Here is a 17599-nt window from a genome sequence, read left to right on the forward strand (position 1 = left end):
AGAGTATAAATGCATCAAAGAAAATCTAATAATGTATTATGCCATTGTGATACGCTTATTAGAAAAATTCGAACATGTTGAGATCTTGCATGTACCAAGATCTAACAATTACATTGCCAATGAATTGGCACAAATTGCTTCTGGGTATAGAGTTTCTAAAGACAAGTTAGAAGATATGGTCGAGATCAAGAATAAAGAAACCCATGAATTATTAGACAAGTTAGGTCAATTGTCGACGTCAAAATTCGAGGGGGTAGGTGATAATGTTGAAAGTAAAGTTGAAAGTAAAGATTTGTATGCCTTGGAAATTTTTGCCATCGACAATATGACTGATGCTGATTGGAGAAACCCATTGGTCCAATACCTAAGTAATCCAGTCGGAGGAACTGATCGAAAGATTAAATATAGAGCTCTAAACTATGTGATATTAGGAAATGATTTATACAAGAAAACAGCTGAGGGTGTATTGTTGAAATGCTTAAGTGAAGCTGAAGCATATTTGGCTGTGTCAGAGGTTCATAGTGGTGTTTGTGGAGCTCATCAGTCAGGCCATAAGATGAAATGGCTGTTGTTTAGACAAGTTTTATATTGGTCGACAATGCTAAAAGACTGTATTGAATATGCAAGAGGATGCCAAGAGTGCCAGAAATTTTCAGGCATTCAACATGTTCCAGCCAGTGAATTGCATGCCATTGTCAAACCTTGGCCTTTTAGAGGATGGGCTTTGGATTTAATAGGAGAAATCAAACCTGCATCTTCTAAGCAACAAAGATTCATTTTAGTAGGAATAGATTATTTTACTAAATGGATAGAGGCAATCCCACTAGTTAATGATGATCAAGAAGCAGTAATTAGTTTCATACAAAAACACATTATCTACAGATATGGGATTCCAGAAACTATTACTACTGATCAAGGATCAGTTTTTGTTGGTCGAAAGATGCAAGCTTTTGCAGCAGAGACAGAATTTAAATTGCTAACATCCACTCCATATTACGCTCAGGCCAATGGTCAGGTCGAAGCTGCTAATAAAGTTATTATAAATTTGATAAAGAAGCATGTGGGGAAAAAGCCAAGAAATTGGCATCAAACGCTCGACCAAATCCTTTGGGCTTGTCGGACGTCACCAAAGGAAGCAATAAAGACTACCCCATTTCGTTTGACATTTGGGCATGATGCTGTATTGCCTGCAGAAATTCACCTACAGTCAACAAGAATTCAACGATAAAACAGTCTCTCGTCTGACGAATACTGGAATATGATGTTAGATGAATTAGTAGAATTAGACGAAGAAAGGCTAATAGCGTTGGATAGGTTAATAAGACAAAAGGAAAAAGTAGCGAAGGCTTACAACAAGAAAGTCAAAGAGAAGACATTCATGGTAGGTATTTATGTATGGAAAGTTATCCTGCCCATGGATCAAAGGAATAAGTTATTGGGTAAATGGTCCCCAAGTTGGGAAGGACCGTTTAAAATTCTGCAAGTATTTTCAAACAACGCATATGGAATTGAAGAATTAAATTCAGATGGTCGAATTTTGAGGGTGAATGGTAAATATTTGAAAAAATATAAACCTACACTTCAAGAAATACGCATAATAGACCGAAGCTGAAATATTAGATTAAAGATGGCTATAAAAGTAGCCAACTATTACAAAAATAATCATAAAGAAGTGGAGCGATCGAAGAATACAATAAAAAAAAAACCAAAGTCACTAAAATATCCAATATTAGTGAACCCTTCGGTCGATGTCTTTCAAGGATAGTAGAGGCAGACTTTCGGCTTCGAACATATCCATACGTCTAGTCTTGCGCATTTTCCTCACCATACCTTGCCTGAGGAATAGGTAGGATAAGAATCTTCCATAAGGAAGACAGGTCACCCTTCCTTGATGAGAGGCAGTCAAAGAGACAGCTTCCACAAGTTGCTTAAAAATAAATAGAGGAAAGTTGATTTTCTTCCCCTGAAGGGCACAGGAAATGAATTCCAAGTCTTCCATCATGATGCTATTTTCATCATGGTTGCGTGGACGAAAGTTGCCCACCAAAAGTTGGTGCCAAATTCTGATTACTTTGGCACAAAAGGGGTCATTGTCCATGAGATCCCTTAACATATTAGAAGTGTTCATGTTGAAAATATTGTCACCAAAAGTTTCACCGGTATTACTGCATTTCAACAAATCAGAGATTGTTGAGGGAGTGATGATGACATGAGCCCCTCGAATGTTGGAGGTTATAGTAGTCCTCCCTTCTGGATCTATGCGCAAAGATGCAAACCTCCAAAATTCAGTCAGCATGCAGGTATAGATGTTACCATCTAAAATTCCAGGATAAAACTCAAGTCCCTGACCAGCATAGAGAGCACGAACATTGATGTGGTTCGCATCAAACTCTTCTTCAGAAAGTTTAAATTCTTTCTTGATGCAGGATCTTATGTAGGCGTTTGTTAAAGGTTGTGCCATGGTTTGAAGACAAAGATTGAAGTATGAAAATGTTTAAGATGTTATGCGTAGGGAAATGCAAAAGGAAATGGAAGGAATGAGGCTATATATATATATATATATAGAGAGAATATGTAGTTACTTCAGCAAGACAAACATGGGAAAGGAAGTTAGAAAATCAAAGATCGTATTAAATATCTTGGAAACTGACACAAGCAAGTTGGGAACAGGTAAACAGCCCACTACCTAGTGTTTAGGTAATAATTAGTGCCTGGGAAAATGAAATGTAATCATGGCGTAATGGGAATTAACAAAAGTCGAAACCCAAGAAAGAACTGAAACGCCATCTTTTCTCTTTCCTAAAGTCAGTCGAAAGAAGTCGCTGGGGGGGCAATTTGTTACCCTAGGATTTCGACTTACCAATAAATGGGCAACTGAGACTCAAAATTGGTAATTGGGCCTCAATTTGGTAGAAAGGCCCTAAATTGGTAATTGGGCCTCAATTAAATAACTACATTGCAATTTGGGTCAAAGCGGTTCGACTAAGTAATGCTTAGTAGTCGAAGCTGTTCGACTAGAAAGATTATCAGAGGCTTCAGTGTTCGACCAAAAGTATGCGAAGACTTAAGAATTTTGCTGCAGAAACTGAAGTGGAAGTCGAGAGGTATTAGAAGTTAAAAGGAGACGGTTTTCAGCAATTACAAGAGACGTGTGGAGGCCTTATACATTGAAGATGCTGCATGTCGAAGACACGTGTCGGCTGATGACAGTCAACCGTTAGTAGTAGTTATCTTATTTTTACTATTTAAGCAAGTTCAATAGAAACAGTTAGGGGGTCCCCATTTTCTACATAAACACAAGTAAACTCAAATCTCTGTGCAATAATGAGTAAAGAGTGCAACTTTGGAATGTACGTATGCGTACCAGTTTAATTAATGCAATCATTCTACGTTATATTTCATCTCTCAGTGCATATTTACTGCTTTTCTTTTATTGCTTTGATTTACTTTAAAGCCTTTAATTTCAGTGTTTACTTTTACTTTAAAGTCACTGTTGCATTTAATACAAACCAGATACACATAATATAACAAAATAAAGCAATTAGTCCTGGAGTATTCTAGTTGATTCCGCAAAAGTAACCTTTAAAAAAGAAACTAGCGCTTGTTTACCATTTTTCTGGGTAAACAAAAGGGTATCAGCAACATTGGATCATTCGATTACCCTGTTATTTGCTCCAAGAATGATACCATTCTGAGGCAAATTATTGAGGATCTATGGAACTCATAAAATCTGAAATAGAGGTTGCCAAAAGCACTAAAAAAGTATCTACAAATACAATAAAAAGGTTTATATAATAAAACCATATTCTCAATATTAAAACCAGATATTGCATTAACTAGTGGCGGAGCTAGAAAAATTGAAAAGCCTTGGCAAAATTTAAAAGGCTGCAATTTCGAATTGTATATAATATATAAATAATCACCGATCAAAATAAAAAAGACTCGTCATTTTGTCGACAAAAGTATAGTTAAAGTAAAAAAGATTAAATATAATCTTACATTAGCATGTTAAATAAAATCATGAGGCAAATGTCCTTTTCGAGATTTTTTTGTGGTGAATGTCTGAATAATATCAATATCATCAAGTGACTTGAATATCTTCTACTCGGTGCAACATACCATCAAATCATTGAACCACACATCGTTGATCTTATTGTGCAATTTAGACTTGATAATCTTCATTGCTGAAAATTCTCTTTCAACAGATGTAGTCGACACCGACAATATCAAAGCTAACTCAATAAGTTTGTAAGCCAAAAGAAATACCAAATGTTTTTCAGTTTGAAAAAGCTGTTTTTAATTTTAGGGTTAAATATGTTTTTAGTCCCTAGAATAGCAAATGACATATTTTGATCTCTACAAAATTATTATGCATGTAATTTTAGTCGCTACTGTTAAACTAATTTGTATTTTTGAATGATTATTTTGCAGACATGTTTAGAGTTTTAAAAAATTCTTTGAAAAAATAAACTCAAAATTTGATTTCTAAGTCGAAATTTTCATTAATTATATCATTATCTTTTGAATTTTGAAATTTGAAATTTTTATATTTAATTCTTTTCATTTTTAAAAAATCTTAAAGTTTGATAAATAAATATTCTGCAGTATTCTAAACATGTATAAATAAATTGTTCAAAAATTTAAAAATTAAAGAGTAATTAAACCGTTTTTATGATTTTAGAAAATAACATGAACTAAAACTTCACACATAAAAATTTTAGAAGGACTAAAAAAAAATTTAAAATACTAAAATTAAATATTAATTTATTTATACGAACGAAAAATATATATGCCCCCTTAATTTTACTTTTTATTTTTAAATATGAATATTAAAAAAGAATTGGCCGGACCGAGCCCGGGCAATTGCCTAGCCTGGCCGGATGCTGGAACCGCCAGTGGCATTAACGCGAGAGGGAAGTAATCAAGATAAGGGTCATGGTAACATATAAAATTGTGTCTTGATAAGGTAATATTTTCATATTTAGTCACTCTTGTTCTTTTTTACAAACACATAGTTAGCAAAAATGCAACATAAATTACATTAGGAACCTAATCAATTGGAAAATCAAACTTCACTATCATTCAAATTAAGCAAGTTAGTCATAGTACTTAAATATATTAAGATTACTCTACCTGTAAGAAATTAAAAATCCAGTACTCAGTGGAGAAACCCCTGGTGTATGTCTGCATAGAAATACATATAAGTGCATCCATTAAAAATTGGTAAATTTTAAACGATGAATGATTATAGTTTAATATATTAGCTTAACAATCTAAACAGGATTAACACTCAAATGACACTTTGAAACCAACAATTCGAAGATCAAATTACATTTCGATTTCAAAGGCAAACCAATGAACTACAAATACATAGCATAACTGCAAGAATTTCTACAGCAACTAAGGTGCCACCTAACTCTACTACCATTACACTTCTAATCTATATAACAGCATCAAAAAATATCATAAAACCAATTTATATTAAAACCATTTCAAGTCTAAGTTATCAAACCTTGAGAAGATAAAAAACAGCATCCACCACCTCCATCTTGACTCTGTAAGATCTCGGGGATGCAGGAAACAATGTTGTTGGTTTCTTTATAGAAAAGAATATGCAAAGTATTCAAAAACGAAACAACAACAACAACCTTCTCATCCATTAGAACCATTTCCATCGCATAATACTTTTTGTTTCGAGTTTGTCTGGCACAAACCATAAGCGAATCACTCAAATAACAACATCCCATGATTCTTTTGTTGAAGTGATTTCAGTAGTAAAAGAGTGGCGTCTTGCAGCGGCCATTACAAAATATTAAAGCAAGAGATAGAAGGATTAGAGGGATACGATAATTTGGAGAAGAAATATGCCATATTTATACATGGAGAAGTAAATAGGAAATACCAAAATTTGAATGCAATAACCTTCAAAATCTAATAATTGACATTGATGATGCACTGATTAGGTATTGGGAGATGAAAAATTAACATTAAAAGGATTGCATCGTGAAACCGATAGAAGTTGAACAACCTTGTTATTTGCAGAGAGGGATTGGGGAAAGAGAAACCTACATTGATTATGGGTTTGAATAGAGAAAGAATAATTAGGTTTTCTATTTTTTTTATATGGAGAGGGAAGTATGCGGCTAATGTATTGGGATGGAATAAAAATTATTAACAATAAATATTGAAAGGACACAAATTATTAATAACAAATTTCGGAAGAATAAAGTAAATATGAGATTTCCTAATGTAGAAATAATAAAAATAGTTAGCTCTCTATAATTGTGACACTTCTCAAAATTGTCCAAAAAGCTCATTTTATTTTATTATATTGTATGATAATACATAACCACTATGCTATTGCACACGTTCAAAATTAGTTCATATGCAACTAACCACATAATACAAATTGTAATTTACAGTCTAAACAAATAAAATGATGATCCATCTGTAGATGACTGTGAAACATCCTCATTCGTATGGTCTGGTTCATCTTACAAACATTCTTTTCTTTTTTGACTGGATTTATTCCAGATACTAAGACTGAGTTCTAACCATCAGTGTATCATTTAGAACAATTCATCACACGTGCAAGTGTGAATCATATTGAAACGAGCTGTTTTATCCTGGAGGCGTCGTGGGTATTTAAGAGCTGCTTTGCATAAATCTGACAGTACAGCGAAACATTTTAAAGAAAGCGTACCGATCCGCGACTCAGCCAGTCAGCCGATATTTTCCTTTGTGGCATTATTTTCATAAACTGAAAAACAACAATTTTAAGACGATTTTTATAACTGCCATGTCGACTGAGGAAACTATCAGCAATACTGCGGCCGCTTCTGTGAATGACAAACCATTCAAGTTTGAGGGATCCAATTTCAAACGTTGGCAATCTAAGATGAATTTTTTCATAACTCTGAAAAAGGTTGCCCGCGTTCTGACTGAGGACATCCCAATTGTTCCTTCTAGATCAATCGAGATAACTAATGGTAAGTCAACTGCTGAATCTGACGGAACCTCCAAAAAGGACGGAGTTTCCAAAACGTCTGATGGAGACTCTGCTGCAAAAGAAAAATCCGCAGCAGATGTGTAATACGGTGAACTGACTTTATTTGAAAATGTTGCGGTAAGCAAGAGTCGTCACCGACTTTTATTTTATCCAATAAGAAAGGCTAAAAGAACAGAAAAATACCTTTTAAAGATTTTGAGTTCGGGGGTAAGTTATACAAAGGGAAGGTGTAAGGCACCCTTTGCATCCATGGTTATCCATGGGCTCTTAATTGCTTAGCTCACTTTGTTTTCAAAATGTTTGATTTGTTTAAAAAGTAAGGTGTGAATAGAAATTTGAATAAGAACTTTAGCTTGTAAATAAGCGTTGTCTTTTTGAAAAGTTTCTTTGAAAAGAAGTGGGAAAAGATTTTGAATTTGAATTTGAGTTTGAAAAAGAGTGAGCAATTAAAAAGCAATTACCCTTAAGTTATAAAATTTGTTCTTTTAACTTTTTTGATCTGGAGGCGCGTGGCTGAAAGATTTTGATTAACCCTGAAAATTAGCTGCGAAGAAGAAAAATGTTAGTGCATTAAAGATCTTATAATTTAGGCAAACAAATAAAAAGGCAAGGCAAAAGGCAAACCCTGCATGGGGCAAAAGTTAATTTATAGTTAATATAAGAAACAAGTAAAAGCCTAGACTAAGGTTAATGGACAACCCCTACCGATAACAGTGATTAGTGATCATGATAAAACCAGGATTTTAAGGCATAAAACATTTAATTAGCCCAAAAATAATTATTAACTAAAAACTTAATTAAATTATTATTGTAAAAGAAATTTTGATATTACGAGAAAAAATTGAGTTTTCGATTAAATAATTACCATAATATAATATTATTTTATAAATGAAAAAACAAATTTTAGAAAAAATAAATTAAAGAAATAACGAAAAATAAAAATAAAGATAAAATAAAAAGGAAAAGGAATTATAATTAAAACTAAAATTTTAATGGAAACTTAGCTGGTGATCAGGTGTGGTTGGCTCCTGAAGGTGCATCATAGGAAAGTGGCCAACAAATTGTTTGGCCAAAACAGGGTTAATGGTTAATTAAAAAATGGAGTGAAAAATAAGTGGAGATAAGATTTACGCCCGCTCCTTGTTGGCCAAAGGAAGTACCTGCAAAAATATGATAATAATAGTAGTAATAATAATAATAATGTAATAAAAATAATAATAGTATAATAGTAATAATAACAATAATATAATAATAATATTAAACAAAAATATTAGTAATAATAATAATAATAATAATAAAGGTTAGTAATGATAATAGTTACAACAATAAAATAAAAAATATTATAAAATGGGTTTGGCCTCGTATAATATAAAATTTCCCAAGAAATAAAGAAAGATTCAGAAAATTAGATCATGGCTAAAAGGCCGAAAATTCCCAAGAGTTTAAGAAAGATTATGATTGTAAAAACATAAATTTAAACTAAAATGTAGCAACAACGACCAAAGCAATGATTTAAAAAAAAAACAGGTCTCAGGTATCATCATTGGCCAAAACCTTTTGAAAGATTTAAAATTGAGAAAAACTTTTGTAAAGGGAGACCTCGTATGAAATCATTGGCCATCAATTGAACCAATAAAGAGCTAACAAAAATAAAAAATAAACAACACCACCTGAGGGCTTCGATGGCGGTTTGTAGAGGAAAGATGTGCGTTGAACCACCCGGTTCTACGGTGAGAGGAAGATGTAAGTTCTTGAGTTTCTTTTTGAAAGTGTTCTTGATGTTCTTCAACAACCTATGAATTTGTTATGGTATTCATGAGAGAAAGTGAAGTTTGATCTTAGAGAGAAGGAGGAGAAAATAATTTTTGTGTTTGTGAGAAGACAGAGCGAGAGTGAGAATAAGGGTTAGAAAATTGTTGTGAATGCCTAATGTGTAAAAATTAGTGATATTTATAGTGTAAAGTTAGGTTAAAATAAAAAAGAAAAAAATAAATTAGCATTAATATTATTGACATAACAAAATTATTTGTTTTGATTTTTATCTAATAGAGAAAATCAAATCAAATAAATTTTAATGTCAATTGACTTGGACCAAAAGCTAAGCAAAAGTACTATTTTGATTTTTGATTTTTTTTAGCTAAAAAATGCATAAAACAATGAATTACAATTAAAAACTTATTTTTTTGGATTTTTTGAATATTTTGTGATTTTTGGTGATTTTTTTACTAAAAAATGCATAAAAGTGAAAATTGACTATTTTAAAAAATGCATATTTAATTAGTGCGAAAATTAAATTAAAATATTAAAAAATACAATTTTTATGATTTTTGAATAAATAGAAATAAAGTTAGAATTAAAATTAGAAAACAAATAAAAAAGGAGAAATGTTAGAAGTGAGATTCGAGCCCAGGACCTCTCGCTCTTGTACCTTTTAACCTCAAATCCTTACCAACTGTGCTATGTCAATTATTCGAAATAAAATAACATTTGCAAATATATGAGGGCAAATTTTGGGGTATGACAAGATGACTTACAGCTCCGAAAAGAAATTGCCCTATGGCAAGAAAATGATTACCTATGCAAACATCACATTCTGAAGAGTCTTGTTGATGACCTGTATGATTACTATAGTAATCAAAAGACTGCTAAACAGGTTTGGGAAGCTCTCCAAAGGAAGTATGACACCGAAGAAGCTGGTGCAAAGAAATATGCTGTGAGCCGCTACTTGAATTACAAGATGGTGGATGAAAAGTCTGTGGAAGCTCAAAATCACGAGCTTCAGAAAATTGCTCATGAAATCATTACTGAAGGTATGCCCCTCGATGAACAATTTCAAATTGCTGTAATAATTGACAAACTGCCCCCCAGTTGGAAAGATTTCAAAAATGTCCTTCGACACAAAACAAAAGAATTTTCAATCGAGATTCTGATTACTCACCTCCGAATTGAAGAGGAAACTCAGAGACAAGATCAGAAAGATGAAGTCTTATTTGTTTCGAACAACAAAAAGAGATTTGGTGCGATTCTGAAGCCTACTGGCAAACCATTAAAGAATCAGAACCGCAATGTTGTGAACCGAATTAAGAATGGGAATCCCTCTAGGGCCCCATCTACTCCATTTTCTAGGAAGCAATCACCACCTCAGAGAAATGACGCTCCGGTTTTCACTTGCTACAATTGTGGAAAACCATTTATATGGCAAAGAAATGTAAGAGCAGGCCTAAACCTGTTGCTGGATCAAATGCTCAAATTAACATGACTGATGAGTCATTTGTTGCTATGATCACTGAAATCAACATGGTTGGTGGAAGTGATGGCTGATGGATAGACACTGGTGCCTCTCGCCATGTCTGCTATGACCGTGCTATGTTCAAGACATACACTATTGTTGAAGATAAGAAAGTGTTGTTGGGAGATGCTCACACCACTAATGTTGCTGGAATTGGAGAAGTAGAGCTGAAATTCACCTCAGGAAAGACTTTGATCTGAAGGACGTCATGCACGTTCCTGGAATTAGGAAGAATCTTGTTTCTGGTTTTCTTTTAAATAAGGCAGGGTTTAGTCAAACTATAGAGGCATATTTGTACACCATCACTAAGAATTGTATTTTTGTTGGGAAAGGGTACGCCGCTGATGGCATGTTTAAGTTGAATGTTGATTTTAATAAAGTTTCTCCTTCCGTTTACTCTTTGTGTGATTTTAATATTTGGCATGCTAGACTTTGTCACGTTAATAAGCGAGTTATTTCTAATGCAAGCGACTTAGGCTTAATTCCAAAATTAAATGTGAATGATTCTAATAAATGTGAATATTGTAGTCAAGCTAAAATAACTAAGACTTCACATAAATCAATAATTAAAGAATCTAATCCCCTAGATCTTATACATTATGATATATGTGAATTAGATGGAACCTCGACTAGAAATAGCAAACGTTATTTTATCACTTTTATTGACGATTGCTCTGATTATGCTTATGTATACTTAATGAAAAATAAAAGTGAAACACTTGACATGTTTAAGATGTATGTGACTGAAATTGAGAATCAATTTAGTAAGAAGATTAAGAGACTTCGTAGTGATAGGGGAACTGAATACGATTCTGGGCTATTCAATGAATTTTATATTAAACATGGAATTGTACATGAAACGACTGCTCCATACTCTCCTGAAATGAATGGCAAAGCAGAGAGAAAGAATAGAGCTTTTACTGAACTTGTTGTTGCAATTATGATGAATTCTGGTGCTGCACCTCACTGGTGGGGGGAAATTTTATTGACTGTTTGCTATATCCTGAATAGAATACCCAAGTCAAAAATTAAGATCTCACCTTATGAGATATTAAAGAAAAGACAATCAAACTTGTCTTATTTGAGAACTTGGGGCTGTCTGGCCTAGGTCAGAATTCCGAATCTGAAACGAGTTAAACGCGCTAGTAGAGCATACGAATGTGTATTCATTGGGTATGCAGCAAACAGTAAGGCATATAGGTTTTATGACCTGAATGCAAAAGTAATCATAGAATCAAATAATGTTGATTTCTATGAAGACAAATTTCCCTTCAAATCAAGAAATAGTGGGGGCACTCAATCGAGTCACATTCCTGTGATAAGAAGCACAAAAAGCAACGAAAATGTAGAAACAGAACTTCGACGAAGTAAACGAGTAAGAGTCTCTAAATATTATGGGCATGACTATGCGGCTTATAATGTAGAATAAGGTCCAATAAATCTTCAATAAGCTTTGTCATCGCTAGATGCAGACTTATGGCAGGAAGATATTAATGATGAAATAGATTCTCTTGAGTCTAACAAGACCTGGCACTTAGTATACTTGCCTCCTGGATGAAAACCAATTGGTTGTGAATGGGTTTTGAAAAAGAAACTAAAACCTGATGGAACTATTGATAAATACAAGGCCCGTCTTGTAGCCAAGGGTTTTAGACAAAGAGAAAATGTAGATTTCTTTGATACCTACTCTCCAGTCACTAGAATTACATCCATTAGGGTACTTATATCAATCGTTGCTATTTATAATTTGATAGTACACCAAATGGATGTAAAAACAGCTTTTCTAAACAGTGACTTAGAAGAAGAAATCTATATGGAACAACCTGAAGGTTTTGTGATCCATGGACAAGAAAACAAGGTCTGTAAGTTAGATAAATCCTTGTATGGATTAAAACAAGCTCCTAAGTAATGGCATGAAAAGTTTGATAACTTAATGATATCAAATGGGTACAAAGTGAATGAAAGTGACAAATGCGTTTATTACAAATCTGAGAATCGCATTTGCACTATCATATGTCTCTACGTAGACGACCTACTCATATTTGGATCAAACATTCACGCTGTTAATGCTATGAAACCATTATTGTGCAACAACTTTGATATGAAAGACCTCGGAGAAGCGAGTGTGATCCTTGGCATCAAGATCACAAAATCCGAACGAGGAATTTCTTTGGATCAATCACACTACGTGGAAAAGATCTTAAAGAAATATAATTATTTTGAATGTAAACCATCAAGTACACCATATGATCCAAGTATGAAACTGTTTAAGAACACTGGTGAAAGTGTCAGACAAGCAGAATATGCAAGCATCATTGGCAGTCTTAAGTATGCCACTGATTGTACTAGACCGGACATTGCATATGTCATAGGATTGTTAAGTAGGTTTACAAGTAGATCGAGTAATGAGCATTGGCGAGCTATTGAGCGAGTCATGCGGTACCTTAAAAAGACAATGAACCTCGGTCTACATTATCAGAGATTTCCTACAGTAATTGAAGGATACAGTGGTGCAGATTGGAATACCTTATCAGATGATTCCAAAGCTACTAGTGGCTATGTATTCAACATAGCCGGAGGAGCTGTATCTTGGAAATCAAAGAAACAGACTATCCTGGCTCAGTCCACGATGGAGTCTGAAATGATAGCATTAGCAAATGCTAGTGAAGAAGCAAGTTGGTTAAGATGCTTGCTAGCTGAGATTCCTTTGTGGGAAAAACCTATGTCAGCTGTGTTGATCCATTGCGATAGTACCGCGGCTATTGCAAAAATAGAGAACGTTATTATAATGGTAAAAGACGTCAAATTAGAAGAAAGCACAGCACTATTAGAGACTGTGTCTCTAAAGGAGCTGTGAGAGTGGATCATGTACGCACTGATGAAAATTTAGCAGATCCTTTGACGAAAGTCTATAATACATCATATAAGATGGGACTAATGCATATAGGAATGTGAGTCTCTCATGATGGTAACCCAACCTAAATGACTGGAGATCCCAAGAAATAGGTTCAATGGGTAATAACAAGTTGTGAGTGATATGAGACAATCATGCTAAACTAAATAAAAGAAGCATGAATCCTGAAGTGATAAGAGGATGAGATAATAGAAACTCTTAATGAGATCTATACTCTATATGAGGGGGTACCTAGGCTACATGAGTACTCTTGATAGACTCACCTATGTGATTGTGGAACTGAGGCCGGTTCCTATGGAATTTTGAGGCAGAATTCCTAGAGCCTTCACTAAACCGGGATACACGTGCAGGGCCATTAATAGCATGGGATATTAAGAATACACCTTAAGAAAAGGTTGTATGCGGGTCTGATGTCTGAGATAGAGTTTAAGACAATTGTGTCACTCTTGTTGAATCGGAATCTTACTTGCTACGCAAAGGTTCAATTCGCAGACACCTTTGCTTATGCACAATCTTAGAAACGTTTAACGTACTTCTAAAATCACCTTTTAAATTTAAGTGGGGGATTGTTGGAATACTTGGAATGATGATAGCTTGGAGGAAGAGTTGGAAATATTTATTGACATTAAATGAACAATAAATGAACACAAGTAAGAGCTAATATGGAGATGAACTTGAAAAGATTCATTTATAAGTCTCACATTGGAGGGAACACAAATATTAGTAGTATATATATTCCAACTTGGACAATTGTTATTGGGCCCAAGGGCACCTACAATTTTGTGATGGAGTGAGGACACACCAATGTGCCAAAAAGACACACACGCGTGCGCGCGCGCCATTGCCGTCTGTCCGAACGGCTCGGTTCGATTCGGTTTGGGCTACATGAATTAATTTTTGGAACCCAAATTAATGGAAATTAATTATCATTGAATAATTAATTAATTCGGTAAAAATTAAATACTATTAAATATGAAATTAATTAATATTTAATATTAATTAATACGAATTGGTGACGTGTCTTTAGACCAAGTCTTAACCTAGATTTTGACTAGGTTTACTTGTCCTCCAAGTCTGCTGACCAAGTAAATAACGGTTAACTTGACTGGGCCGGTTCAACTCTCCCGCTATATTTTCGCCCACTCGGTTGGATTCTTTTTGCCTATAAATACATTTGTTTCGTTCATTTGTTCTGCACTCCAAAATTCATTTCCGAATTCTCTCCTCTCTCTCTTACTCTGCTTCATCTTACAAACATTTTTTTCTTTTTCGACTGGATTTATTCCAGATACTAAAACTGGGTTTTAACCATCAGAAGGTGTATCATTTAGAACGATTCACCACACGTGCAAGTGTGAATCGTATTGAAACGAGCTGTTTTATCCTGGAGGCGTCGTAGGTATTTAAGAGCTGCTTTGCATAAATCTGGCAGTACCGCGAAACGTCTTAAAGAAAGCGTACCGATCCGCGACTCAGCCGATATTTTCATCTGTGGCATTATTTTCATAAACCGAAAAACAACAGAAACTAGCAAGACCAAAGAGTTTGAGAGATTCCAAATGAGGTTCTTGTATTGGTGAAATGAATGGTGTTCATGACCATATTCACCGAACACATGTTTCAGCTTAGGAGATGATGATATTTCCAGCTTTTGCAATTCGTTTAGTCCTTCAACATACGGAATTGGGAATATTTACTTTAAACTTCCACAACTGAAAATCTCAACTTCCCTTAGATTGGTCATTAGAAAATTAGAGTTCATTGAACTTGGAATTATTTCTTCACTTGTATTACAGCCACCATGTTCGCTCCCACTTGCAGCAGTTATATGCTTTAATTCATTGCAATGACCTATTCTTAGTTCTTCTAGTTGCTACAGACTTTGAGCAACAGATGCTGAGAAAAGTACTTCATCAGTCCTGCAATATTCTAATTTTCTTCAGCATGCAATCCAACTGCATACCTCAACAAATCTTCTATTGGATATGATAGTCTTCGGGAAAAAGAGGACACATCAGAAAGAGTCGTTTTGTTTCTGGCCTTGGGAAATAACCAAAGCATAATTTAAGGCAGCTAAAAGTAGCAGTCACTCCTCTTTCATCATTAGATTCCTTTGATTCCCTCAATTTCTCTAATGCCCAATGCCATTCACTTTCATCCCTTCCTTTTAATGACAACGCCACAGTTTTGATTGTTAGGGGAAGTCTTTCGCATTCATTGCAGATTTCCCGTGGCAAATTTTTGGAGTCTATGTTATCAACTCTTACAAATTTTCGGAAGAAAGTCCAAGATTCATCTTCAGACAAGAGCTCCAAGTGAGTAGTCTTTGGCATTCCATTGATGTACAAATACACTCGCTATGAGTGGTTATGAGGATCTTCCATGTTCGCTTGTTAACACTGTCTAAGAGAATCCCTATATCCATCAAATGAAACCCTCTCCATATATCGTCTACTATTATAAGAACTCGCTTCTTTTCTTGTAAACATAACCATAAACGTTGTGCTCTTCCCTCTTCACTTTCTTCCCCCAATCTCACGTTTAACATATATCTGCAATTTTTCCTTGAATGCCTCTAATATTTGGAGTTCAAACCACTGTGATTGATATAACCTTATCAAACATATCCGATTCCTCAGCCTTTTTGCCATTATACTTTTGCAACTAAATTGTACTTTGTACTTGCAATTCTAAATTGTACTTTTACAACTAAATTGTATCATTTTGGGAGTACTTTGTGTCCAAAATTTACTATTTTCCTGTGTAAAATAATTATACACTTTCGGTGTGTGATTATTATTATTAACTTTTTTTAATTCACAAGGAAATTAGTTTCTAAAATATTTTTTATTAGTCTAATTATGTGTCAAATGTTTGTTATGAGTCAAAGTCAAATTCTATTATTAATTTAAATATTTTTATAAATGATGCCCACAAAAAATAATATTTGTGTATGTGTAAAATATATTTGATTCATTTATTTTTATAAACGGTGTTATTTTTATATACGGGAAAAAGCTATTATTGATGTAAATATTTTTATATACAAAAATTTACTATTGATCAAGTTATTTTTGTAAATGATACCTAAACATAAATAATATTTGTATACGGAATTTTTTTTTTTATTATTGATCTAAATATTTTTTAATACAAAAAATGGTATTTATGATCCATAAAATTTTGATTTAAAAATAGTATACTAGAAAAAAAATCTATTATTGATCTAAATACTTTTATATACGAAAATTTACAATTGATCCATATATTTTTGTAAATGATACTTAAACATAAATAATATCTGTTTACGAAAAAGTTCATTATTGATCTAAATATTTTTATAAACAAAAGATGATATTTATGATCTAAATATTTATGATCCAAAAATGATATACGGAAAAAAATCTAATATTGATTTAAATATTTTATATACGAAAAAATTTAGTATTGATTTAAATATTTTTTTTCTTTTTTAACCTTCTATTTAAAATAAATATGTTATGTAAACCAATGCGCGTACCAGTGTGTTATGTAAACCAATGTGCGTATGCACGAGTTTTTTTTTACTAGTTATATGAAAAAGAGAAAGTTTTAAAGATTTTACAAAATTCCTCATTCATTTATAGTACGAGAAATATATATTTAAAAAAGAGTTAATAGCTATTTTGCCCCCTATCATATGGACGCGTTTTGAAAAAGCCTTATGTAAAAACAGTTTGAATTTACCCCCTAACATATGAAGATTCTCCTAATTTGCACCCTCGAGTCTTCTGTAAAAAATATGAATCCAAATTCATTAGCCCAACATATTACCACTAAGCCATGCTAATTGTTTTGTTATTTTTGCTCACGAAATTTTTATAATATATAAATTTTTCAATCAGTACACCAACATAAATATTGCACAACTTTTCCATCATCATCTTCATCTTAAGAACAATTCAAAATCACCCCAGATCTAGATCTAACACAGTTCATGGCATTGAATTTGGATTCATATTTTTTCGGCTCACCATTTCGGATTCACGTTCTAGTATGGTTTTATTTCTCATCTTTAAATTTTGCCAGCAAAATGTAGATCTATTTCCATTAATTTGTGAAAGCTTCAATTTCGTTTCAACTTTTTGAAAAGACTTCTGTTTGTTTAGTTGCTATGTAGTTAAACATCTACTACTCAAGGTTGATTTATAAGCAAAAATGCTCTTTTTAAGTTCATTAAATAATGAATGTATCTAGTATACATAAAAGGCAAAATACATTCATTATTTAATGAACTTAAAAAGAGAATATTTGTTTATAAATAAGGCCGGAGGGAGTATCGTAGATTGCTAAAAATTGATTTGGCACATGAGACCAATTAAAATATTAAAATATGCTAAATGACCAA

The sequence above is a fragment of the Vicia villosa genome, linkage group LG3 (assembly GCF_029867415.1).
Source record: "Vicia villosa cultivar HV-30 ecotype Madison, WI linkage group LG3, Vvil1.0, whole genome shotgun sequence".
Classification (NCBI taxonomy): Eukaryota; Viridiplantae; Streptophyta; class Magnoliopsida; order Fabales; family Fabaceae; genus Vicia; species Vicia villosa.